The 25,963-nt window shown below is 38.8% G+C and overlaps 1 protein-coding gene and 1 pseudogene across 1 annotated transcript in view; both read right to left on the reverse strand.

Annotated features, from left to right (window-relative positions):
- Window positions 1–25,963, reverse strand: part of HS6ST3 (heparan sulfate 6-O-sulfotransferase 3) — an 854,579-nt gene that overhangs the window by 208,223 nt on the left and 620,393 nt on the right. The gene's annotated exons all lie outside the window — the stretch shown is intronic.
- LOC104845852 (ubiquitin-conjugating enzyme E2 variant 3-like) lies at window positions 1,789–21,695 on the reverse strand (annotated as a pseudogene).

Raw genomic sequence — 25,963 nt, forward strand, 5'->3', positions numbered from 1 at the left:
TGGTCTATATGAAGTAGAACAGGGCATCAGGATTGGAGGAAGACTCATTAGCAACCTGCGTTATGCAGATGACACAACCTTGCTTGCTGAAAGTGAAGAGGACTTGAAGCACTTACTAATGAAGATCAAAGACCACAGCCTTCAGTATGGATTACACCTCAACATAAAGAAAGCAAAAATCCTCACAACTGGACCAATGAGCAACATCATGATAAAAGGAGAAAAGATTGAAGTTGTGAAAGATTTCATTTTACTCGGATCCACAATCAACAGCCATGGAAGCAGCAGTCAAGAAATCAAAAGATGCATTGCATTGGGTAAATCTGCTGCAAAGGACTTCTTCAAAGTTTTGAAGAGCAAAGATGTCTCCCTGAAGACGAAGGTGCGCCTGACCCAAGCCATGGTATTTTCAGTCACATCACATGCATGTGAAAGCTGGGCAATGAATAAGAAAGACCAAAGGAGAGTTGACACCGTTGAATCGTGGTGTTGGTGTAGAATACTGAATATACCATGGACTGCCAAAGGAATGAACAAATCTGTCTTGGAAGAAGTGCAGCCAGAATGCTCCTTAGAGGCAAAGATGGAGAGACTGTGTCTTACATACTTTGGACATGTAGTCAGGAGGGATCAGTCCCTGGAGAAGGACATCATGCTTGGCAGAGTACAGGGTCAGTGGAAAAGAGCAAGACCCTCAACAAGGTGGATTGACACAGTGGCTGCAACAATGAGCTCAAGCATAACAACGATTGTAAGGATGGCACAGGACCGGGCTGTGTTTCATTCTGTTGTGCATAGGGTCGCTGTGAGTCGGAACTGACTCAACAGCACCTAACAACAACAACAACAATCCAAAGCCTCAAGACATTTGTATATTTTGGCCTATCTGCTGGAATTCTTTCCCCCCTCTCTCACTCTAAAGCTCCCAAAGTGCCTGCTAAACCCAATTCATTCTTCACTATTCATTTTAAATACAGTTCTATTATATGTATCTTTAACCTTCTGATTTTTTCTTTTGCTTTACTTATTAATAATTAAAATTAGTTGACTATTTTCCTAATTATTTTTAAGTACCTTATTTTTGAATAAGCAGTGTTACTATGATTTTGGCATACAGTAGGTGCTCAATATTATTGCTTTTCTTGGTATCTGTTAGAATGCAAGCTACGTTAGAGCAAGGGCCATTTCTTTCTTCCTGACCATTGTATCTCCAACCCTCGGCAAGGTGCTAGGTACAATGTAGGCATTCAATAAAAATTAGTTGAATAAATCAATGCATGAATGAATAAATAAAAAATGAAGAGGAAATACGCTTTATTGTTTTTTTTTTTTAACTTTCTTATGTCTATTACTTTGGATTGGCAAAAAATTTTATTTAGTTTTGTTTATTAGTGAGAGAAAGTTGAACACGGAGAGAGAAATGGACAAACTGAAAGTACAGTAGAGAAATAAAGAGATATGGACTAAGGTCTCCGAGGAAGTTGAAGGGCTTGATCCAATGCTTGGGAGTAAGTATTCCCCATGAAAAGGAGAAGGAACAGTTCAGACACTGAGGCAGGAATGATGCTGGAAGGAAAGTTGTAGATGAGAAACTCTATTCAATGGAGAGCCTTTGATAGATGTTATAGTCTCTGATAACTCTGATGAGTAAGAGGTATCATTCATATGTGACAGTGATTGAGAAAAGGGAGAAGAGTCTTGAAATGGTTAGTGAAGAGAACGGGAGAAGGTACTAAGCAAGAGACAGAGAACTCCCAGGCAGCATCAAGCACTCAGCCAAAGTTGTTGTTAGCTGCCGTCAAGTTGGCTCCTACTCATAAGAACCTTGTCTCTAACAGAACAAAATGTCACCGGTTCTCTGCCATCTTCATGATCGTTGATATGTTTGAGCACCACGCTGGAATGAGAAGTGGCAGACTAATCTTTGTCCACATTAGGCAGATCATCACACTATATTAAGGTCATCATCCCTCCTTTAGATCATTCTGAGATGTCTAAGAGGACCAGCCTTCTGCAATGCCATTGCCGAAATTGGTAATGTGCAGACAATGCACAATTCTCTGACTTCATCACGGCAAATTTACTGAAAGTTCATTCTCATGATTTTTCCTGCTCTTTGAATTTATGTCTGAGACACCTTCGTTGATTTTTGCAATATTGTCTAGCCTGTCTACCTGCCGTGACTCATCTGGAGATGACAGAAAACACAAGGAAATTCCTCTTGAAAGCTGGCAATCATTTATTTGATTAACCCAACAATGATAGATTTAGGATGGTTCCAAATGTGGAAATAAGGCAAGCGGGATGATTAATGCTGTGTGTTGTATCAACTTGACTAGCCTATGGTTCTTAGTGGTTTGGCAAACACTATGTAATCATTTTCTATTTTGTGATCTGATGTGAGTAGCCAATCACCTGAAAGGGCAAGTTCCTTGGGGCCTGCCCCCAGTAGTATAAATGGATGTTCTGGAAAAGCTTGCTCTCTTTCAATCCTACATTCTTCTCATTGCTTGACCTCCAGTTCTTGGACTGTAAGAAGCCTTTGGCCTGCTGCCTGACTCATGGATTTAGGACTTACCAGCCCCCACAATTGCGTGAGACATTTCCTTTAAGTAAATTTCTCTATATATGTATCTATATATGCTTCATTGGTTTTTCTTCACTACAGAAGCCAGGAAAACCCTGGTGGTGTAGTGGTTAAGAACTATGGCTGCTAACCAAAAGGTTGGCAGTTGACTCCACCAGATGCTCCTTGGAAACCCTGTGGGGCAGTTCTACTCTGTCCTGTAAGGTCGCTATGAGTCAGAATCGACTCGACAGCAACGGGTTTGGTTTTTTGGTTTTAGAGAACCCAGACTAAGACAGAAAGTAAACTCTCCCTTGGATATTCACATGTTTTCTAAATAAAGCTATCATATTTGAAATTTCCTTCAAGAAGAAAACTCAGGGGGTAAAAGGTCAGGGATTCAAAACCCACAAATGAATTATTACATATGTGTTATCTCAATATATCACAGAAACGGTACCAGTAAAATTCCATAGATCTCTCTGAAAACTATCTTTAAAACCATAGGCATCTAAAGAATATCTGAAAAGTGAAAAAAAAAAAAAAAGTACATGTTTTAGCTCTTCCACAGTTAGATTTCTGAACTTGTACTAGCCAAGCAGCCATCTCAGACCCTCTCAGCTGAGCCCCATCTTCAGCTGGTCCCATTAGCCTAAGATTGAGACCATGTCTCACAACTAATAAACATCAGAGTTAGAATCAAAATTAAGTCCTTTTGGTGGCGAAGCCAATGCCCTCAGACACTTTGATATTGAGACTTGAAGCTTGCAGATGGAAATGGAGATAAGCAGTAAGATCAGATGTAGCAGGTGTAAGCAGGGAAAAGAGCCGGAAGGGTAGAATGTGGTGGACATACACGAAAATATTCAAATTCAATGTTTCAGTAGTGAGAATATTCTATGTGATAGCACGGAACAAGGAATAGTCATAACAGTAGGTTCTTGATTAAGAGTGGTGATGGGGACTCTGGTTTTGAAGAGTCCAAGTACTATGCATTGGGCAAGTTGAACAACCTATAAAAGGCGGGGGAGAGAAAACTGTGAGTTATGTACCACGGTTCAACAAATGTGCTAAAGTGCCTAGGGGAAATACAGATAACAGGAACAGTAGCAATAAGTAGTGCTATAAGCCTGATAATACAGTCCTCAAAGGAAAATGAGATTTTGTATGAGGGCATAGAATAAGGATTTGGAAGCTCATAAATGGAGAGGTAGGAGAATATTAGTTCCATCTTTTGTCTGTGCCAGGACACATAGGTGTGAAAGAATAAGCAGCCATGTTTAAGAAGGTACTACAATTTAAAGTTACTGGGGACTGAAGGTCTCTTCTGAATTACAGGCTTGTCCTAGATAAGGTCTATTTCCTATTAACAAATACAGATTAAAATGTTTTCATGTATGCCACACTTCTGTTATTTATCAATAACAAAGAAAATTTTTGCATAACAATTTATAATTTTCAAAGCACTTTTATGTCCATTAATATGTTTATCCTTGTAATAACTCTGAGAGGTAAGTATTATTGTACCCAAAGTACAGCCGAGAACTATTACGTGCAGTTAGCAAGAGGCAGAATCTTGACTGGAATTCTTCTGATGTTGTATCAATGCACTTCACACTATACAATAGAGGATTTTTTGATTAAAAAATTTAATAGTCTTGTTATTCCTACAGCACTAGTGTGAAAAAAGAATTCATAATGATTAGGCATACCTAATAAAAAAATTAATAATTGTATTCACAAGGCACAAAGCATTAAGTAAGTTGTAGTATGCCTATAAATTAAATCTTATTTATCCCTTAAAAGCTGAATTATGTTGAATATTTAGTGTCATGAAAATACAGCCATGATATACAAAGTGGGGGAAAAAACCCCAAGTTACAAAGAGTGCATATAGACAGGACCGTCCAGAAATAGATACACACATGTATACTGTCAATTGATTATGACAAAGATGCCACTAAAATTCAGTAGGGAAAAGGCTTATTTTCAATAAAAGGTTCTGGAACAATTGGATGGTTATACGAGAAAACAGTGAAGCTTGCCCTATCATGTCACAGCATACTGTAAACTAACTTGAGATAGACCATGCGCCTAAATGTGAAAAAAATAAGTAAATAACACTTCCCGAAGAAAAGAGTGAATATCTTTATACCTTAGGGTAGAAAGTTAGTTTTTAATTAGGACACAAAAACAATATCCTTCAAAAAATTTGTTTTCAAATTTTTTATAAGAATGGTAATTGTAGCTCATTAAATTTAATTTATTAAAAGTCCCCACGAAGAGCCTGGAAAAATAATCCTCAGACTGAGAAGATATTCATAATACACATAGTCAACAAAGAGCTTGTATCTAGAATCCTCAAGAATTCCTACAAACTAATAGGGAAAAGACAAACCTAGTTGTTAGAATAGGCAAATGATTTAAATGGTCACTCACAAAAGATAATATTAAAATTATAAATTACCAAAAATCAATATAGTCGATCATCAGTGTAATGCAAATTAATCTCACAACACGATGCATCTACATACTATTTAAAATAGCTGGGTTCAAAAGACTGATGATACCACGTACTGGCAAGGATGCGGAGTAACTAGGACGTTCGTATCTTGCTGGAGGAAGAGAACGCTGGTATAAACAACTGTGGAAAGCTGTTCGTTAGTATCTACTAACGCTGAATATACGTTTGCCCTGTGATTCAGAAATCACACTCCTAGGTTTATACCCAAGAGAAACAAGTACATATACCCATCAAAAGACATGTACAAGAATGTCCATAGCAGCTCTATTCATAATAAAAACCCCATTGCCATCAAGTCAATTCCAACTCACAGTGACCCTATTATTATTATTCGTAATAGCCACAAACTATTCATAATAGCCAGAAACTGGAAACAAAACCAAATATTTCTTAATGGAATAGCTAAATAAATTTAATAGAATAGAATAGCAGACAGCAAAAAGAAAAAAAAAAAATTAACGATGCATGCAACAATGTGAATAAGTCTCACAGACATAATGTTGAGAATCCAGGCCAAAAAAATTTAAAAGAGCTCCAAACTAATCAATGGTGATAGGAATAATAACTGTGGTTACTTCTAAAAGTATAAGTTTAGCCTGGGAAGGGGCACGATGGAACATTCTGGAATGCCAGAAATGTTGTAAGTGCCACGTCAGATATTCCTTCAGTTTCAATGTGCCTCCTTATGGCCAAGGCCTCCTACCTGATTTGCTGGGTTAAAGACTGACTCCGCCTTCTAGTTACTGTGTGCTGCCTTGCCCTTCACAACTGTCTGGTTTACCATTTCTAATGCTCAATATTCACTGGTTAAAACAAATTTTAGAGTAGACACTCTCCCATCCCTCTCCCGTCACCTCTGTTTTGCACATCTAGTACCATGCAACATTCTGGAAGATTCCACTAAATACTTCTGGTACATAAGCAGCTTCCTTACCAAAGCTCTTTCTACAGAAGTAACCAATAGTATCCTTTAACCGCCAGTACTCAAGCATTTTTCAAACTTTGAAAACATTTTATTTGAAACAATGATGACAGGATACACTTGGCCATACTTGTTCCAGTCTTAGCATCTTAAAAGTGAATGCATTCTAGGTTAGTAAGATAATAAGTCTTATTTCTTTTTTTTTAATTTCTCATTTTTTTATTGTAATTTAGATGAAGGTTTAAGGAACAAACTCGCTTCTAATTAAACAGTACACATATTGTTTTATGATATTGGCTAACAACACCACGACATGTCAACGCTCTCCCTTCTCGACCTTGGGTTCCCTATTACCAGCTTTCCTGTCCCCTCCTGCCTTCTAGTCCTTGCCCCTGGGCTGGTGTGCCCCTTTAGTCTGGTTTTGTTTTATGGGCCTGTCTAATCTTTGGCGGAAGGGAAACCTTGGGAGTGACTTCATTACTGAGCTAACAGAGTATTTGGGGGCCATACTCAGGGTTTCTCCAGTCTCTGTCAGTCCAGTAAGTCTGGTCTTTTTTTGTGAGTTAGAATTTTGTTCTACATTTTTCTCCAGTCTGTCCAGGACCCTCTATTGTGATCCCTGTCAGAGCAGTCAGTGGTGGTAGCCGGGCACTACTTAGTTGTACTGGACTCAGTCTGGTAGAGGCTGTGGTGATTGTGATTCATTAGTCCTTTGGACTAATCTTTCCCTTATATCTTCAGTTTTTTCACTCTTCCTTGCTCCCCTGTAAGACCAGTGGAGTATCTTAGATAGCCGCTCACAGGCTTTTAGGACCCCAGACACTACTCACCAAAATGGAATGTAGAACATTTCCTTTATAAACTGTGTTATGCCAATTGAGCCAGATGTTCCCCGAGACCATGGTCCCCAGAGCCCTCTGTCCGGCAATTCGATCCCTCAGGGAGTTTGCATGTGTCTATAAGAGCTTCCACAATTCCTCATCATTTTTATTTTTTTTTGTAATAAACAAAAATAAGAAAAGAGTATGTTTCTTTTTTTGTTTGAGTTTAGTTGAAGAAATTTTAGGGCTGGCTAGGTTCAAACTTTATCCATTTCTTGCTTTACCATTTGAGGTATGTCCCAGAAAAAATGCACTCACGAGACATAAGCATTCTCTCTCTCTCTCCATCTGTCTCCATCTCTGTCTCTCTCTCTCTTACTCTCCTTCTCTTTTACCAACACACACACACAGACACACACACACACAATTAAAAGAAGCCAGTCCACTTGGCCATGACAAACCCAGGTTTTGGCAACCTGAATCCAATGGAGAGACATACTGAATATGCCTTTACCACACCATGAGCCTGTCTGCTGTATAATCTCATTAAACCAGTCAGTTTGCCATGGCATTTAAGAGTTTAGTGTTTACCTAAAGCTTGGAGCTCAGGAACGTCACTCCTAGTTTCTCAGTTCAGTCGCTTTGTTGGAGGATCCCTTATGCTACCAGGATCACTTATGGCATCACTTTTGTCTCACCTTCTCCTTTCCCACTTCAGGTACAAGGGGCTCAGAGTGGAGCCTTGGTCCAAGTGAGAAAGCTTTATTGCAGCCATGTCCTTGAGTCCAAAAGCTTTGGTCCTAGACACACCCATTCCACAAGGTATATTTTAGGCTCGTCTCCTCTCCGGTCCCCTGGCCCTTACTCTAGTACCACAGTGAACAGAGATTTGAAAAATGGTCAGAAATATCCTTTCATTAGTTCCAAAAATGTATTTCTATTCAGCCTTCCTGAAGATGAGTTTGCTATTTAATAACTTCTTGACCTGAACTTTTGATTTGTAGTAGGAATAAAATGAGCTTTCTCTTAATGAACAAAGGGTAGCTTACATAATTGGAATATCGTAAAGCATCCTGAGAAATCATAGATGGAAAGCATTATTGGAGAGTAAAATACTAAATTGCTTTGGTGGTCTGCTCTGCTCAACTCAGCATCTAGGCCCATTACTGGTAATGTATTTTTTCTGCATTTAAAACATATCACATTAGTATTTTTAATAATGCTTCTTCAAAGATAGGCCAAAGATAATCTCCATAATTCTCTTAGGTGATAAACAAAGGCACAGAAATATTAGTCTAAATTGGAAGCCCTCTAGGGGATTATAGCTGTTGCTACATTTTATACATTACCTAATTTCCTCTTGGCAACCACAGGTTCTGAATTATCATTGTGGTAATCATAATAACAATGAAAATGACTGATATCTTTTACCACAAACACCAACTCTCTCAGGCAGTGCTCCTTCATTCTTGAGGTGAGGGGTTCCCCTTTCTGAAGATGTAGAGAGGACTGAAAGTCATGAAGGTTGACAGGTGAACGGAGCTAGGAAACACAAATCTACTCTTTCTGTTAGAGCTGTCTGTCTTTCTTTCTTTCCACGCCATCCCCAAGTTCTAAGAGCCAAGTGTACATCTGGTTAGTGTGGAAGGGGCAAGACCTGTGGGCGTTTGGTAGTGTTTTGTTTTGTTCTTCATCAAAGAAGCCTAGTGTTCCTCATCACTAACCGTAGTGACATCATTCAGTATATCATCAGAACTTTCTTCCTGGAGATAGCCCTTGACAGATCTCAGAGAGGCTTCAAACAGTCCACTAACGGAACCACCAGTCCTTTTATGACAAGCTTCCAAGAAGACTAAATATTTTGGGATGGATACAAATGAAAAATCTAAAGGAAAACCAGCAATCCACAGTCCAACAGCCTAGTCCACAAGTTCTGAGTACGAATTCCAGAAGCAATGATGTTTCCTCTTGCGTTCGCCCTTTTGAAGACAAGCCATACTTTTGTGCCTTCCAAGCACTTTGGTATTCTTGATTGAACTGGACTGAAGTGCATTCTCTAACAGATCTGAAAGCGCCCCCTAGTCTAACCTCAAGGAAAGCCGACGACTGATGCCAGGGGTTTACAATTTCTCTGCTCCCTGTCCTCATGAGCGTGTTGCGTGTTAGAAGAAGTCTGGTTTAGCTGAAAAGCATAAAATAAACAACTAAGATCTCATTTTGATCTCCACTGACGGATATTGGCAGAGAGAAAATATAAACTCAACAATGTCCTGAGGGCTCAGGTGATTTTTTTCTCCCACTTACAAACACCTTAAAAGTGAGAAAAATTGCTGGTGAACCAATCGAAACAGGAGAGTTTCTTTCTTCAACATCTCATAATATAAACTCATGAGGGGAAAAATGGTACTGCCCTTGTCAAATGCAATACTTGCTTCAGACACGTTAACTCCAGGCTCTTTTGTAATTATGACGGTTTTAGGAAGAGGCACATCTGGTACAAGTAAGAGGTAAAGGTGGGCTAAGTACTCTTACATTGGTGATTAAAAATAAACCAAAAAGGGGCTGGCTTACTGCAGATTTCTTTTGTTTCAAATCAAACAACAAAAACTAATCCCTTGCCATCGAGTTGGTTCCAACTTGTGTGTGTATACATATATATGTGTGTGTGTATATACATATATACACATATATATTATAATATACACATACATACATATATACATATATGTGTGTGTATATACATAATATATATCCTATTTGAAACAATAAGCCTTGGTGGTGCACTGGTTAAGAGCTATGGCTGCTAACCTAGAGGTTGGCAGCTTGAATCTACCAGCCACTCCTCGGAAAACCTATGGGGCAGTTCTACTCTGTCCTATAGGGTTGCTATGAGTCAAAATCGACTCAGTGGCCGTCCAGTTGCTTCTGACTCATAGTGACCCTATGCACACCAGAACAAAACACTGCCCGGTCCTGCAGCATCCTTACAATCATTGTTATGCTTGAGCTCATTGTTGCAGCCACTGTGTCAATCCACCTCGTTGAGGGTCTTCCTCTTTTCCGCTGACCCTATACTTTGCCAAGCATGATGTCCTTCTCCAGGGACTCATCCCTGTGCACATGAGAATATATGTACATATGAGAAGCTGTGATTAAAAAAAAAAATTCAAAAGATTGTACACTTTGCCTAATATTCAACCACTGTTTCTTTGGCAGGAAATAGGAGGTAAGCATCAAACACACACCAGGTGCACACAACTGGGATTTTCCAGTCCTCAGAAATTCCCTCGTGGTTGAAGACTAAGCTGAGTAATAAAGTTCCCCTGCCTTTGCTCCATCTGAGAAAATGGTTTCAGAAATTTAAGAACTCAAACAGAACTGATATTTAAAAAGAAAAAAAAAAAAGGCACTTCTAATTTCTTTCAGAGCAAATGGTCAGGCATCAGAATTTGGTCATCAATTCGTTGATGATCATTTTAATGGGATTTGAATTTTGTGACATCACAAGAAACGTTCTCCACTTCCACTATGCTGCTTGTTTTGATTGCATATATAAAGATGAATCAAATATGAGATCGAAGCTAGCCCAGCAACATCTTTTAAAATTTATAGCTTTAGAGTAACTATGAGTCTTCTTGCTAACTGCAACATTTTCAGAACACTCAGTCCCCACCTCACCCCCCCAACACACAAGACTGAAGCCATAATTCATATCACAGATTACTAAGCACCTGTTTTACTGAATTCAATCTTCCTTTCAAAGAAACATAGAAAACAATTTGTTCTGAAGCACACTGTACAATCAAGAACAAATAGGTGAGATGTTTTCAAACCACAGACCTGTATATCAACAATTCAATACAGGGTGACAACGGTTATTTTAACCATCAGCATCTTTTTGTTTGTATACCTAGCACACTGAAGCAGAGTCATAGCCTAAAGAGGGAAAATGAGGAAGAGACACACAGGCCGACAAAAGGGAAAAGGAAGGGAGGGGAGGACAGGAAAGGGAAGGAAGAGAAGGGAAGAAAAAGGAATGGAGGGAAGAGAAAGGAAAGACAAAGAAAGGAAAGGAATCAGGATACATTTTGAGGCTAAAGCCAATAGGATTTTGTAACAAATTGGATTTCAAGTGTGGGAGAAAGAGAGAAGTCAAGGACAATTCAATGATTTCTGGCCTGAAAAACTAGAAAGATGGAACTGCTATAAACTCAGATGGGGAAAGACTATGGGTGCAGTGGATTTGCCATAAAGATCAGGAGTCCTGTTCAGGAAATGTTTAGCTGAAGTCATCTCTTAGACAGCCAAGTGAAGATGCTGAATAGGAAAACTGGAGACAGGAGCCTGCAGTTCCAGAGAGAGGCCTGAGATAAAGATCTAAACTGGGAAGTGCTCTGCGTATAAACTGTATTTAAAGTCATGAAATAGAATAAAATTATTGTTATGGATTGAAATATGTCCCCCAAAATGTGTGTCAACTCGGCTAAGCCACAATTCCCAGTACTGTGTGGTTGTCCACCATTTTGTGATCTGATATAATTTTCCCATGTGTTGTAAATCCTACCTCTATGATATGAATGAGGCAGGATTAAAAAAAAAAAAGAAAAAGAAAAACATTGCCATCAAGTCGATTCCAACTCATAGCGATCCTACAGGACAGAGTAAAACTGCCCCGTAGGGTTTCCAAGGAGCGCCTCGTGGATTTGAACTGCCGACCTTTTGGTTAGCAGCCATAGCTCTTAACCACTATGCCACCAGGATTTCAAAAACAGGATTAGAGGCAGTTATATTAATGAGGCAGAACTTGATCTACAGGATTAGGTTGTATGTTGAATCAATCTTTTTTGAAATATAAAAAAGAGAAGCTAGTGGAGAGGAGAGGGACCTCCTACTATCAAGAAAGCAGAGCCAGGTGCAGAGTGCATCCTTTGGACCCAGGGTCTGTATACTGAGACTCTCCTAAAAGAAAACCAAACCCAGTGCCGTCAAGTCGATTCCGACTCATAACGACCCTATAGGACAGAGTAGAATAGAACTGCCCCATAGAGTTTCCAAGGAGCACCTGGTGGATTCGAACTGCTGACCCTTTGGTTAGCAGTCGTACCATTTAACCACTACACCACCAGGGTTTCCGAGACTCTCCTAGACCACGGGAAAACTGATGAGAAGGACCTTTCCTCAGAGCCAACAGGAACAGAAAGCCTTCCCCTGGAGCTGGTGCCCTGAATTCAGACTTCTAGCCTCCTAAACTGTTTGTTAAAGCTGTCCACTTATGGTATTTCTGTTACAGCAGCACTAGATAACTAAGATGATTACCAATGGATTATATGTAAATCTGGTAAAGAGGCCCAAGGACTGGGGCCAGAGATAGTCAACATTAATCGAGTAAGTGGAATAATGGTGATGTTCCCAAGGGAAGTCATGTAGACCATCTGAGTGTGGTGAGAAATGTCTGGTTAGACAAATCAGTTCCACCTTATACATGTTGTGTTGGAGGTGTAACTATTACATTCAGGTGACAACCAATGGTACACTGGGAAATATTTAACAATTGACTTGCAAGGAAGTATAATCTGTAAAATTTGCCAGTTTCCCTGGTGCAAATACTCCTATGATGGCCAAGTTTGAGCTACCAAAACTTGAAATCACTACACTTAGTGGCAGCTGGAAATGTGGAACTAAAGGTCAAAACAAACATTTGTGAAAATGTATTTTGAGAAATAATCTATGTAGGGAGGTGACAATTAAAGCCATGGAGAAGGTGAGGAAATACGGTGATATAAAGGAGAAAACTAAAGTCAGAATATGGATAAATGCCTACATTATAGGGCTCAGATTCCAAAGTGAAGAAAGGCAAGTAAGAAGCTAAATTCCAGAATTTTTTTTTTCAAACTACGATCATTTTACTACCTTTGCAAAGTATCTCTTCTTTCCTTTTTCCTACTCTTTTTCTATAAAATGAAAATATGTCAGGTCCAGACAAGAACTTTTCCTTTTAGTCTCTCAGAGAATAGCAAGCTGTTTTTCATATTGCTGTAAGGATTTCAGCTTGAATTTTTAAGAATTTTACCCACTTTCAGTTTTCCTTGAAATAAAATGTCATGATGAAATTGACATGTTCCAACACATACGCCATTTGGATTTTCCAAAGGGGCAATGGTGGTCTTCCAGATTTACTAGAAAAATAAATAAAAATCCATTAGCTGGCATTTGGCACAAGGCATCAAAATGCACAGTCACAGGGCTCTTACACACACTAATACTAAAAAATCCACTAAGAAACGGTGGGTGCATCCAATTTGCGTTTCCTTTGTGCAGTTGAACTTCATTGATGATGGGCTGAACAAAAAGAGTATGGTTAATTCTTCATTATTTAGATATAACTTGTATTAAGGATAACCAGGTATTAAAAAAAGAAAAAAAACCCAAAACTCATTGCCATCAAGTAGATTCCAACTCAGAGCAACCTTATAGGACAGAGTAGAACTGCCCCATAGAGTTTCCAAGGAGCACCTGGTGGATTTGAACTGCTGGCCTTTTGGTTAGCAGCCATAGCTCTCAACCACTGCATCACCAGGGTTTCCTAGCCAGGCATTCGATACGATTTTTAAAAGCTCTATTTAGCTTTGACGCACCGCATGCATGTGGTAACCATATTGCTAGAATTTCCAGGACAGCCTCAGTGTCCCTATAAATGTATTTGTAACTGTCAAACCATGTATTCTGTTCATTTGAAAAATATGAACACTGTTAGCAGATTTGCTTCAGGCTAAATTAAATTTAGATTCCACCCCCTAGTGTCTGCTGAATGGTGGAGAGAAGCCCACCTAAATGTGAGAATTCCCTGTGGAAACAGCACTAAAGACCTAACCCACATGTTCACTGGGTCTGTACACTTAGGAAATCTCAGCTGGTTGTATCTCTCTCTAAAATTGCAGTTGAATGTCCACCCTAGTGGAGGCTCTGAATCTAAAGAGCTCTATGTTCATATGGAGTTGAAATTATGGCTTGAAAAAAAAAATAAGAAAAAATGGGCCAGTTATTGTATTTTTCCCTGATTGAAAATCAAGGCAAAGACAGTGAACCTCTTCCAAAAGGCAAAGAGCTGTCTCCCGGTTTGGGGTCCTTGTGCCATCTCCCTTAGGGCCCATACATGAAATGAGGACAATACGGAGGCCTGCGTCTTCACATAATTGATCCACTTTCATCCACATAAAGGGATGAGAAAGTCTCAAATTATTCACAGTCCAGTGCTTTTACAGCTCCCACCTACCACGCACTTATCACTTTCAGATTTCCCCTAATTGAATTACTGAGAGCAGACCAAATGACCTTAGTTGTCCAAGCGCTATTTATCCCATTTTATTTTAAACAAATTACATTTTTAAAAGAAAATATTCTCTTAATCCATTTTCCATCATACAGTAATTATAACATCGGTGTCATAGCTTTTCTGTGAATTTTCCTTTTAAGAAATAACTATTAACTTTCAGCATAATGACCTTGTTTGCATGACTTTATCCCTCAGGTGACCTTGAGGCAAAAATTATAGAAGCATCAATTGGCAAGTTCGCCAGCATCCAGCAAGGTATGAAAAGGGTAAGAGCTCTTCGTTTCCCAGCACTGGCATTCATCATGGAAAGACACATAAAAAGAAAGGGCAAATTCCAATGACATGCATCCAATAAATCGGAGACTCTTGTCACAGTCAACGCCAAGTCAGCAGCTCATGATCACGATGCATACCATGGCTACATTACTTATTCTTCAACCCTCTAAACCAGTGCTTTCATTACAGACTCTTTTATGTTTTCCTTTACACCGCTAAAAATATTAAGTTTTATCTGCTATGAGATCATCTTTCTGAGTCTGTTGAATTTCATCCTGACTATTGATAACAATCTTTTTTTTTTTTTGGAATAGCATCCAATCAAGATTCATAGATTTTGAAGAAACTTGAAAGGTCACTTAGGTCCATGGAGACCATCATTGAGCAAAGTGAACCAGAGGAGAAACGAACTAGTCTGTTGTTTATAAACTATTTTCAGGCTGAACAACAGAATTTGTCCTTGGCAAATTTTTTGGCATCTCATCCCCTTTAAAATCATAGATAGAGTCCAAATTCTCTTCCCTGAATTGCAGTTAATTTGAAAACCAACCATCAAGACCATCATTCATAAACATGATTATTTACGAACTAAAAGACTAGAGTTCAATACAAGTATATTACTATCAATAGTGTCCACACTATGTGATGTTCTCTACTAAATGTGTTTGATTTTTCTTCAGACATTATGAAGACTATAACCAAAGTGCATACAATTAGATCAAACACAGGTAGATTTTCATGCATGTTCAGACTCCTCCATCTCAATATTATATTTCACCGAAGTAAAATATATAGAGAAGTAACATGGACCAAACAGTAGACAAACGGAATCACAGGTGTAGGTTAAATTTGTTTTCTCACTCTTAGAAATTCTTTTACACAGGTCTGACTGAGACTAGAAGGACCCCAGAGGTCATGGTCCCCAGACCTTCTGTTAGCCCAAGACAGGAACCATTCCCAAAGCCAACTCTTCAGACTGGGATTGAACTGGACTAGGGGATAGCAAATGATACTGATGAAGAGTGAGCTTCTTGGATCAAGTAGACACAAGACTATGTGGACAGCTCCCATCTGGAGAGGAGATGAGAGGGCAGAGGGGGTCAGAAGATGGCCAAATGGACATGAAAATAGAGAGTAGAGGGAAGGATTGTGATGTCTCATTAGAGGGAGAGAACTAGGAGTAAATAGCAAGGTGTATGTATGTTTCTGTATGAGACTGACTTGGTTTGTAAACTTTCACTTAAAGCACAATAAAAATTAAAAAAATATCTTTTACACAGTCACTCAGACTATGGGTCTGCTTTATTTATAAGACCAATTATCAAGTCATATGATCTATAGATCTAAGGTGATAAAAGTCAACACCAGGTTAGCAGCAGGTTTTTCTCTCCCTTCTGAAACAAAACAAAAAGAAAATATAGCACTAATCCAGAAAAGCCAACAAGGACACAGTTGCTTTTAGGATATACCTGCAACGATGCTGAATTTTCCATCTCTTCAGTCCTGCATCTCCTAGTACTGTGAGAGTATTACAAGCAGTGGGAAGCTGCAGGGTTAACCCATGTCCTGATGCCAGGAACCCTATTGAACATGTATTTCTTTTCAAAACTTTTTAAAAAATGTACTTAAATACCTGAATTTCTTCATAGTTTATCACTAGTGATCAGATGACACATTTTAGAGTTTGAACAGTTAATATCTCTGGTACAGGACTGATGTAGGTTACAAAACAGATTATTTCCTTTACCTAAAACAGAATTTTTGTGGAGCTCATCTTTAAATTAATTACTATTATAAAAGCTTGCCATGTCTGCAGAAAGATCCATAGGAGAAAACCATTTCCGGAGGTTTATTTTCTGAAGCATGGTTTGTCTATTTGCTATACCACAAGGGAAAAAGAGAGTTTGATCATTTTGTCTTCTTCAGTAAGTTACCCCCGTAACATGCCTAATCCTAAGGGTCAGACAAGGGCTTCTGATATTGATTTTCACATCCTACTTTGAGTTCACTGGCTACATGTTCTGAAGTCAACCTTTACCACATTCCACCAAGAATGTCCATCAACTTCCTAGGCTGCTTCTACTCTCTGCGTTCCACACCCCTGAGGCAGCACCCTAAGCATCTCACAGGAGCTTTGGCAGGTTTCCTTGCCCTCAGGAAATGGTGGACTCTAAGCCAAACCTACTACCAAAACCAAGGTCTCCTGCCCATATGGTGCTATTTCAAGGATTTTAAGGGCTTCTCCATCTTGAAACACAGCATTCTACATCTCTCATTGATGCTTCAAATTCTTTTAATAGAGAATAAAGACACATTTTGACCTAGTACAGACTTCTCTGTGAGTGCTGACATATGACCCCAAATCTATAGGAAATAATCGTTTAATACCTGTTTGTGACCATGGACTTTGATGGGAACACGCAGGAAAAGGAGGCTATAGGCATCAAACATTTTACTTATTTTTTGCTTCATTATCATTTGTAATAAGATTATACTAATGTTCATCTCATGAGGTTGTTGTGCTAATAACAATAAACAGAAGCCATTCGTTGAGTTTTTCCTTAGACAGGAGTGAAAATGTCTGTAAGAACATCCAAAAAGCCTCTTTTCCACAAAAGCAATGAGAACACTGGCAGAGTTAACTTTTTTGGAAGTCTGGAAATTAATCAAAGGCTTGCAGTAATTCAAAGAGCAGTTATTAAAAACAAAACAAACCCAAACAAGAAAAACAAAACAGCTAAATTTCATTAGGAAGAGCAAGCTTAACGGTGCTTTAACTTGCCCTGTTCCTATTCCTCTCCTCCTCAGCAATGTGGTAGCCCACAAACCCATTTAAAAGTAGCAGCCAGGTAGCCACTAAACCAAACCAAACCCATTGTCATTGAGTCAATTCCGACTCACAGAGACCCTATAGGACAGAGCAGAGCTGCTCCATGTGGTTTCCAAGGTTGTAATCTTTATGGAAGCAGGCTGGCACATATTTCTCTCGATTAACAGCTGGTGGCTTTGAACTGCCGACCTTAGGATTAGCAGCCAGCACTTAACAACTGTGCCACAAGGGCTCCTTTGGGTTGGAGCTCTTACAAAGCCCCATTGTGAAAAAATTGTCATTACTTTGCCTGTATAGTGGTTCCTATACTATAGAAAGTCCACACTTACAAGGCTATCTTTACTTGACCTGAACCTCACCCAGTGTGAGATGTCTTTTTCTGAGGGGTGTTTACAAACAAAATTCAGAGGCAATTGTTTAACACTCTGACTGCCTGAGATGGTGAATAAAAGTTGGCATAAACAATAGGCTAACCAAAAAGCTCAAGAGAAAAAGATGGGGAGGGAGAAGTCCATAGAAGACTTTAGAAAGCTAAGTTAGAAAGCTACAACATGGGAATTTCTGGGAATCTAGAAGTCCATTTAAATGTGTAGGGTGGTCCAGAGTTGTGTGCATGCTCAGGAAGAGAGAAGAAAGCCTTAAATTCTCATCTCTGGCTAACCTTTGGGCCCTGTGCAAGCAGAAAGTGAAGACTATAAATAAGCTGCCTAGCTGAATGTTGAAAGTGTCCCAATACACACATGGAAACCTTAGCAAAGACTGCGATAGTTTTTGTCCCAGGAATTTTAGTAAGTCTTTCTCTAATCATTAGCTGGCCTCGAAAATAATGGGCAGCTACTTTAGTGACCACACACAATAAAGAATACAGATTATGTAGGATTATTTCAGAAAAGTCACTAAGAAAACAAATAGCAACAAACCGTGGGTGGAGAGAGGATTTTAGGAGTTGCCACATTATATTACTTAAAATGTTCAGTTTTCAACAAAAATTATGAGCCCCAATAAGAAATGAGAGAGTATGGTCCATTTACAAGAAAAAAAAAAAAAAATCAATAGAAACCGTCCTTGAGGAAGGTCAGGTGTTGAACTTACTACAAAGAGTAGGAGAAAGAGGCAGAAAGAATATTTGAAGAAATAATGACCAAAAACTTCCCATAATTGATGAAAAACATTAATCTACTTCTAAGAAGTTTAACAAACTTCAAGTAGAATAAAGTAAAAGAAGTCTAACAAGCTTCAAGTAGAATAAAGTATGGACCTAGACACATCAAAATTGAGCTGTCAAAAGACAAAGAGAATCTTGAAAGTAGCAAAAAGGAAGAGACTTATTAGGTAAGAGAGATCCTCAATAATATTAACAGCTGATTCTCATCAGAAAACATGGGTGTCAGAAAGGAGTGGATGACATATTCAAAGTGCTGAAAAAGAACATCGTACAAGATTTCTATGTCCTGCAAAACCGCCCTTCAGAAATTAAGTAGAAATTAAGATCTCTCTAGATAAGCAAAAACTGAGAAAATTTGTTGCTTGCATACCTGCCCTACAAGAAACACTATAGTGAGTTCTTCGGATTGAGATGAAAGGACACTAGACAGTAACTCAAATCTACATGAAGAAACAAAGAGCACTGGTAAAGGTAACTACACAGGTAAATATAAAAGACAGTATAGATGGGTTTTTTTTTTCATAACTCCTTTTTTTCTCCTATCTTATTTAAAAGACTATTATATAAGGCAACAATTATAAACCTGTATTCTTGGACACAAAACAGATAAAGATGTAATAAATAAAGATGATAATAACAGCTCAAAAGAGTAGGTACAAATGATGCTATAAAAAAACAAAAAAAACAAACCTGTTGCCGTTGAGTTGATTCCGACTCATAGCGACCCTACAGGACAGAGTAGAACTGCCCCACACAGTTTAAAAGGACGCCTGGTGGATTCGAACTGCTGACCTTTTGGTTAGCAGCCATAGCTCTTAACCACTATGCTACCAGGGTTTCCAGTGATGCTATACAGAAAAAAAAAAAAAAGTATTTGCACACTATTGAAATTACATTGCTATTACTCCAAACTATACTCTTATAAAGTAAGATGTTAATTGTAATCCCAAGGCAATCACTATGTAAATAACTCTAAGATATAGTAAAAGAAATTACAAAGGAATTAAAGTGGTACACTAGAAAAATATCTACGTAACACAAAAGAATACAATACTGGTGATAAAGAAGAACAAATAAGGCATATAGGAAAAAAATAACATGTTGTGATTGCTGTTAGGTGCCCTCCAGTAGGGTCCGACTCATAGTGACCCTACACACAACAGAATAAAACACTGCTCAGTCCTGCGCCATCCTCACAATTGTTGCTATGCTTGAGCCCATTGTTACAGCCACTGCGCCAATCCATGTAGTTGCGGGTCTTCCTCTTTTTTGCTGACCCTCTGTTTTACCAAGCATGATGTCCTTCACCAGGCATTGATCCCTCCTGACAACATGTTCTAAGTAGGTGAGACATAGCCTTGCCATCCTTGCATCTAAGGAGTGTTCTGATTGTACTTCTTCCAAGACACATTTGTTCATTCTTTTGGCAGTCCAATATTCTTTGCCAACACCACAATTCGAAGGTTTCAATTCTTCTTCAGTCTTCCTTATTTATTGTCCAGCATTCGTATGCATATAAGGTGATTGAAAACACCATGGCTTGGGTCAGGGCACCTTAGTCTTAGGTCTTTGCTTTTCAACACATTAAAGAGGTCTTTTGCAGCCAATTTGCCCAATGCAATGCCTCTTTTGATTTCTTGACTCCTGCTTCCATAGGTGTTGATTGTGGATCCAAGTAAAATGAAATTCTTGACAACTTCAGTCTTTTCTCCATTTATCATGATGTTCCTTGTTGGTCCCATTGTGAGGATTTTTGTTTTCTTTATTTTGAGGTGTTCGATACTGATGGCTGTGGTCTTTGATCTTCATCAGTAAGTGCTTCAAATTCTATTCAGTTTCAACAAACAAGGTTGTGTCATTGGCATAAGCAGGTTAATGACTTCCTCCAATCCTGATGTGCCATTCTTCTTCATATAGTCCACCTTCTCAGATTATTTGATCAGCATACAGATTGAATAGGTATGGTGAAAGGATACAATCCCGACACGCACCTTTCCTGACTTTAAACCATGCAGCATCCCTGTTCTGTTCAAATGACTGCCTCTTGATCCATGTACAGACTCCTCATGAGCACAATGAAGTGTTCTGGAATTCCCATTTCTGCAATGTTACCCATAATTTGTTATGATCCACACAGTCCAGTGCCTTAGCACAGTCAATAAAACAGAGGCAAACATCTTTCTGGTATTCTCTGCTTTCAGCCAGGTTACATCTGATATCAGCAATGATATCCCTAGTTCCATGTCCTCTTCTGAATCTGGCCTGAATTTCAGGTAGTCCCCTGTCAATGTGTTGCTGCAGCCACTTTTGAATAATCTTCAACAAAATTTTGCTTGCATGTGATATTAATGATATGGTTCCATAATTTCCACATTTGTTTTGATCCTTTCTTGGGAATAGGTATAAATGTGGATATCTTCCAGTCAGTTGGCCAGGTAGCTGTCTTTCAAATTTTTTGGCATAGATAAATGAGCACTTCTAGCACTGCATCTGATTGTTGAAACATCTCAATTGGTATTCTGTCAATTCCTGGAGCCTTGTTTTTCGCCAATGCCTTCAATGCAACTTGGACTTCTTCCTTCAGTACCATTGGTTCCTCATCATATCTTACCTCCTGAAATGGTTTAACATCGACCATTTCTTTCTGGTATAGTGTATTTACGTATTCCTTCCATCTTCTTTTGATGCTTCCTTCATTGTTTAATATTTTCCCAGTAGAATCCTCAGTATTGCAACTTGAAGCTTGAATTTTTTTTCAATTCTTTCAGCTTGAGAAATGCTGAGTGTATTCTTTTCTTCTGGTTTTCTATCTGCAGGTCTTTGCACATGTCATCATAATACTTTGTCTTCTTGAGCCACCCTTCGAAATCTTCTGTTCAGCTCTGTTATTTCATCATGTTTTCCTTTTGCTTTAGCTACTCCACATTCAAGAGTAAGTTTCACGGTCTTTTCTGACATCCATTTAGGTCTTTTCTTTCTCTCCAGCTTTTTAATGACCCCTTGCTTTCTTCATGTATGATGTCCTTGATGTCATTCCACAACTCATCTAGTCTTCAGTCATTAGCATTCAGTGCATCAAATCTATTCTTGAGATGGTCTCTAAACTCAGGTGGGATATACTCAAGGTGGAACTTTGGCTCTCATGGACTTGTTCTGATTTTCTTCTTTTTCAACTTGAACTTGCATATGAGTAACTGATAGTCTGATCTGCAGGCGGCCCCTGGCCTTGTTCTGACTGATGACATTGAGCTTTTTCATCGTCTCTTTCCACAGACGTAGTAAATTTGATTCCTGTGTATTTCATCTGGTGAGGTCCATGTGTATAGTCGCCATTTATGTTGGTGAAAAAAAGTGTGGCAATGAAGAAGTCGTTGCTCTTGCAAAATTCTATGACCCTGTGGAAACCCTTGTGGCTTAGTGGGTTAAGTGCTACAGCTGCTAACCAAAGGGTCGGCAGTTTGAATCTGCCAGGCGCTCCTTGGAAACTCTATGGGGCAGTTCTACTCTGTCCTATAGGGTCGCTATGAATCAGAATCGACTCGACTACACTGGGTTTGGTTTTTTTTTTTGGTTATCTCAGGCATCATTTCTATAACGAAGGCCATATTTTCCAACTACCAATCCTTCTTCTTTGTTTCCAACTTTCACGTTCCAATCACCAGTAATTATCAATGCATCCTGTTGCATGTTGAATCAATTTCAGACTGCAGAAGTTGGTAAAAATCTTCAATTTCTTCACCTTTGGCCTTAGTGGTTGGTGCATAAATTTGAATAACTGTCATATTAACTTTGCAGGCATATGGATATTATCCTATCACTGATGGTGTACTTCAGGATAAATCTGAAATGTTCTTTTTGATGATGAATGCAATGCCATTCCTCTTCAAGTTGTCATTCCTGGCATAGTAAACCATATGATTGTCTGATTCAAAATGACCAATACCAGTCCATTTCAGCTCACTAATGCCTAGGATACTGATCTTTATGTGTTCCATTTCATTTCTGAAAATTTCCAATTTTCATAGATTCATACTTCATACATTCCAGGTTCCAATTATTAATGAATATTTGCAACTGTTTCTTCTCATTTGGAGTCATTCCACATCAGCAAAGGAAAGTCCCGAAAGCCTGACTCCACCCATGTCATTTAGGGTGACTCTACCCTGATGCGAAAGTTGGAAACAAAGAAGAAGGATCAGTAGTTGGAAAATATGGCCTTGGTGATAGAAACAATGCCAGAGATTGAATGATAGAATTTTGCAAGACCAACAAAGTCTTCATTGCAAATACCTTCTTTCACCAACATAAACAGCGATAAAAAAAAAAAAAATTTTTTTTTTTTTATACACATGGACCTCGCCAGATGGAGCACACAGAAATCAAATCGACTACATCTGCAGAAAGAGATGATGGAAAAGCTCAATATCATCAGTCAGAACAAGGCGTGGGGCTGACTGTGGAACACACCATGAATTGATCATATACAAGTTCAAGCTGAAACTGAAGAAAATCAGAGCATGTCCACGAGAGCCAAATATGACCTTTACTATATCCCACCTGAATTTAGAGACCATCTCAAGAATAGATTTCATGCATTGAGCACTGGTGACTGAAGATCGGACTAGTTGTGGAATGACATCAAGGACATCATACATGAAGAAACCAAGAGGTCACTGAAAAGACAGGAAAGAAAGCAAAAACCAAGATGGATGTCTTAGGAGACTCTGAAACTTGCTCTCGAACATCGAGCAGCTAAAGCAAAAGGAAGAATTGATGAAGTAAAAGAACTGAACAGAAGATTTCAAAGGGCTTCTCAAGAAGACAAAGTAAAGTATTATAATGACATGTGCAAAGAGCTGGAGATGGCAAATCGAAAGGGAAGAACACGCTCAGTGTTTCTCAAGCTGAAAGAACTGAAGAAAAAATTCAAGCCTCGAGTTGCAATAGAGAAGGATTCCGTAGGGAAAATATTAAATGACGCAGGAAGCATCAAAAGAAGATGGAAGGAACACACAGTCATTATAGCAAAAAGAATTAGTCGATATTCAACCATTTCAAGAAGTAGCATATGGTCAGGAACCGATGGCACTGAAGGAAGAAATCCAAGCTGCTCTGAAGGCATTGGTGAAAAACAAGGCTCCAGGAATTGATGGAATATCAATTGAGATGTTTCAACAAAAAGATGCAGTGCTGGAGATGCTCATTCGTCTATGCCAAGAAATATGGAAGACAGCTTCCTGGCCAACTGACTGGAAGAGATCCATATTTATGCCTATTCCCAAGAAAGGTGATCCAACCAAATGTGGAAATTATAGAAAAATATCATTAATATCACACACGAGCAAAATTTTGATGACGATCATTCAAAAATGGCTGTAGCAGTATATCGACAGGGAACTGCCAGAAATTCAGGCTGGTTTCAGAAGAGGACGTGGAAGCAGGGATATCATTGCTGATGTCAGATGGATCCTGGCTAAAAGCAGAGAATACCAGAAGGATGTTTACCTGTGTTTTATTGACTATGCAAAGGCATTCGACTGTGTGCATCATAACAAATTATGGATAACATTTCGGAGAATGGGAATTCCAGAACACTTAATTGTGCTCGTGAGGAACCTTTACATAGATTAAGAGGCAGTTGTTTGGACAGAACAAGGGGATACTGATTGGTTTAAAGTCAGGAAAGGTGTGCATCAGGGTTGTATTCTTTCACCACACCTATTCAATCTGTATGCTGAGCAAATAATACGAGAGGCTGGACTATATGAAGAAGAACGGGGCATCAAGATTGGAGGAAGACTCATTAACAACCTCTGTTATGCAGATGACACAACCTTGCTTGCTGAAAGTGAAGAGGACTTGAAGCACTTACTAATGAAGATTAAAGACCACAGCCTTCAGTATGGATTGGACCTCAACATAAAGAAAACAAAAATCCACACAACTGGACCAATGAGCAGCATCATGATAAACGGAGAAGAGATTGAAGTTGTCAAGGATTTCATTTTACTTGGATCCAGAATCAACAGCCATGGAAGCAGCAGTCAAGAAATCAAAAGACGCACTGCATTGGGTAAATCTGCTTCAAAGGACCTCTTTAAAGTGATGAAGAGCAGAGATGTCACCTTGAAGACTAAGGTGCTCCTGACCCAAGCCATGGTATTTTCAATCACATCATATGCATGTGAAAGCTGGAGAATGAATACGGAAGACCGAAGAAGAATTGATGCCTTTGAATTGTGGTGTTGGCAAAGAATATTCAATATACTATGGACTACCAGAAGAAAGAATAAATCTGTTTTGGAAAAAGTACAGCCAGAATACTCCTTAGAAGCAAGGATGGTGAGACTCCGTCTTACATACTTTGGACATGTTGTCAGGAGGGATCGGTCTCTGGAGAAGGACATCATGCTTGGCAAAGTACAGGGTCAGCGGAAAAGAGGAAAACCCTCAGCGAGGTGGATTGACACAGTGCCGCAACAATGGGCTCAAGCATAACGACGATTGTAAGGACGGGGCAGGACCGGGCAGTGTTTCGTTCTATTGTGCACAGGGTCGCTATGAGTCAGAGCCGACTTGTCTGCACCTAACAACAACGACAACAACTACTCTGAGGAGGCAGCCCTTCCCCAGTTGTATTCTGAGTGCCTTCCATCCTGAGGGGCTCGTCTTCTGGCACTATATCAGACAATGTTCTGGTGCTATTCATAAGGTTTTCACTGGCTAATTCTTTTCAGAAGTAGATCACTGGTCCTTTTTCCTAGTCTGTGTTAGTCTGGCAAACATAAATCCTACCTTATCAGTAATTAATTATATTAAACATTAAAAAATAGAACATAGATGTAAATTAATTTAACCCTCCAATTAAGAGGAAGAAAATGGCAGAATGAATTAAAAAAAAAAAAAAAAAACAGGATCTAACCATACAAGAGTTACACTTTCAGAGGAACACAGGGGTTGAATGTAAAGGATGGAAAAAGATGTATCATCCGGACAGTAACCAAAAGAGGGCTGGCGTGGTTTTATTAATATCTTAAAAAATAGATTTTAAGACAAAAATTGTTATTAGAGGCAAATAAGGGCATTTTATCATAAAAGAGTCAATCAATAAGTTATAGCAATTATAAACATATATGCACCTAACAACAGAGTCTGGAAATACATGAAGCAAAAACTGACAGAATTGAAGCAGGAAATACGCAATTCAGCAATAATAGTTGGAGACTTCAAAATCCCACATTCAAAAATGGATAAGCCAACTAGCAGATGATCAACAAGGAAAAAGAAATCTTGAATAACACTATAAATCTACTAGACCTAACACACCTCTATAGAACACTCCACTCAGCAAAAGAAGAATATATATTCTTCTCAAGAAAACATGGCTCATTCTCCAGGATAGACCATATGTTAGGCCATCAAATAAGTCTCATTTATTTAAAAAGAACTGAAATTATACTTAGTATGTATACTATCACAATGGAATGAAATTAGAAATCAATACTAGGAAATCTTTTAAGTATCTT

Source organism: Loxodonta africana, chromosome 17 (assembly GCF_030014295.1).
Source record: "Loxodonta africana isolate mLoxAfr1 chromosome 17, mLoxAfr1.hap2, whole genome shotgun sequence".
Taxonomy (NCBI): domain Eukaryota; kingdom Metazoa; phylum Chordata; class Mammalia; order Proboscidea; family Elephantidae; genus Loxodonta; species Loxodonta africana.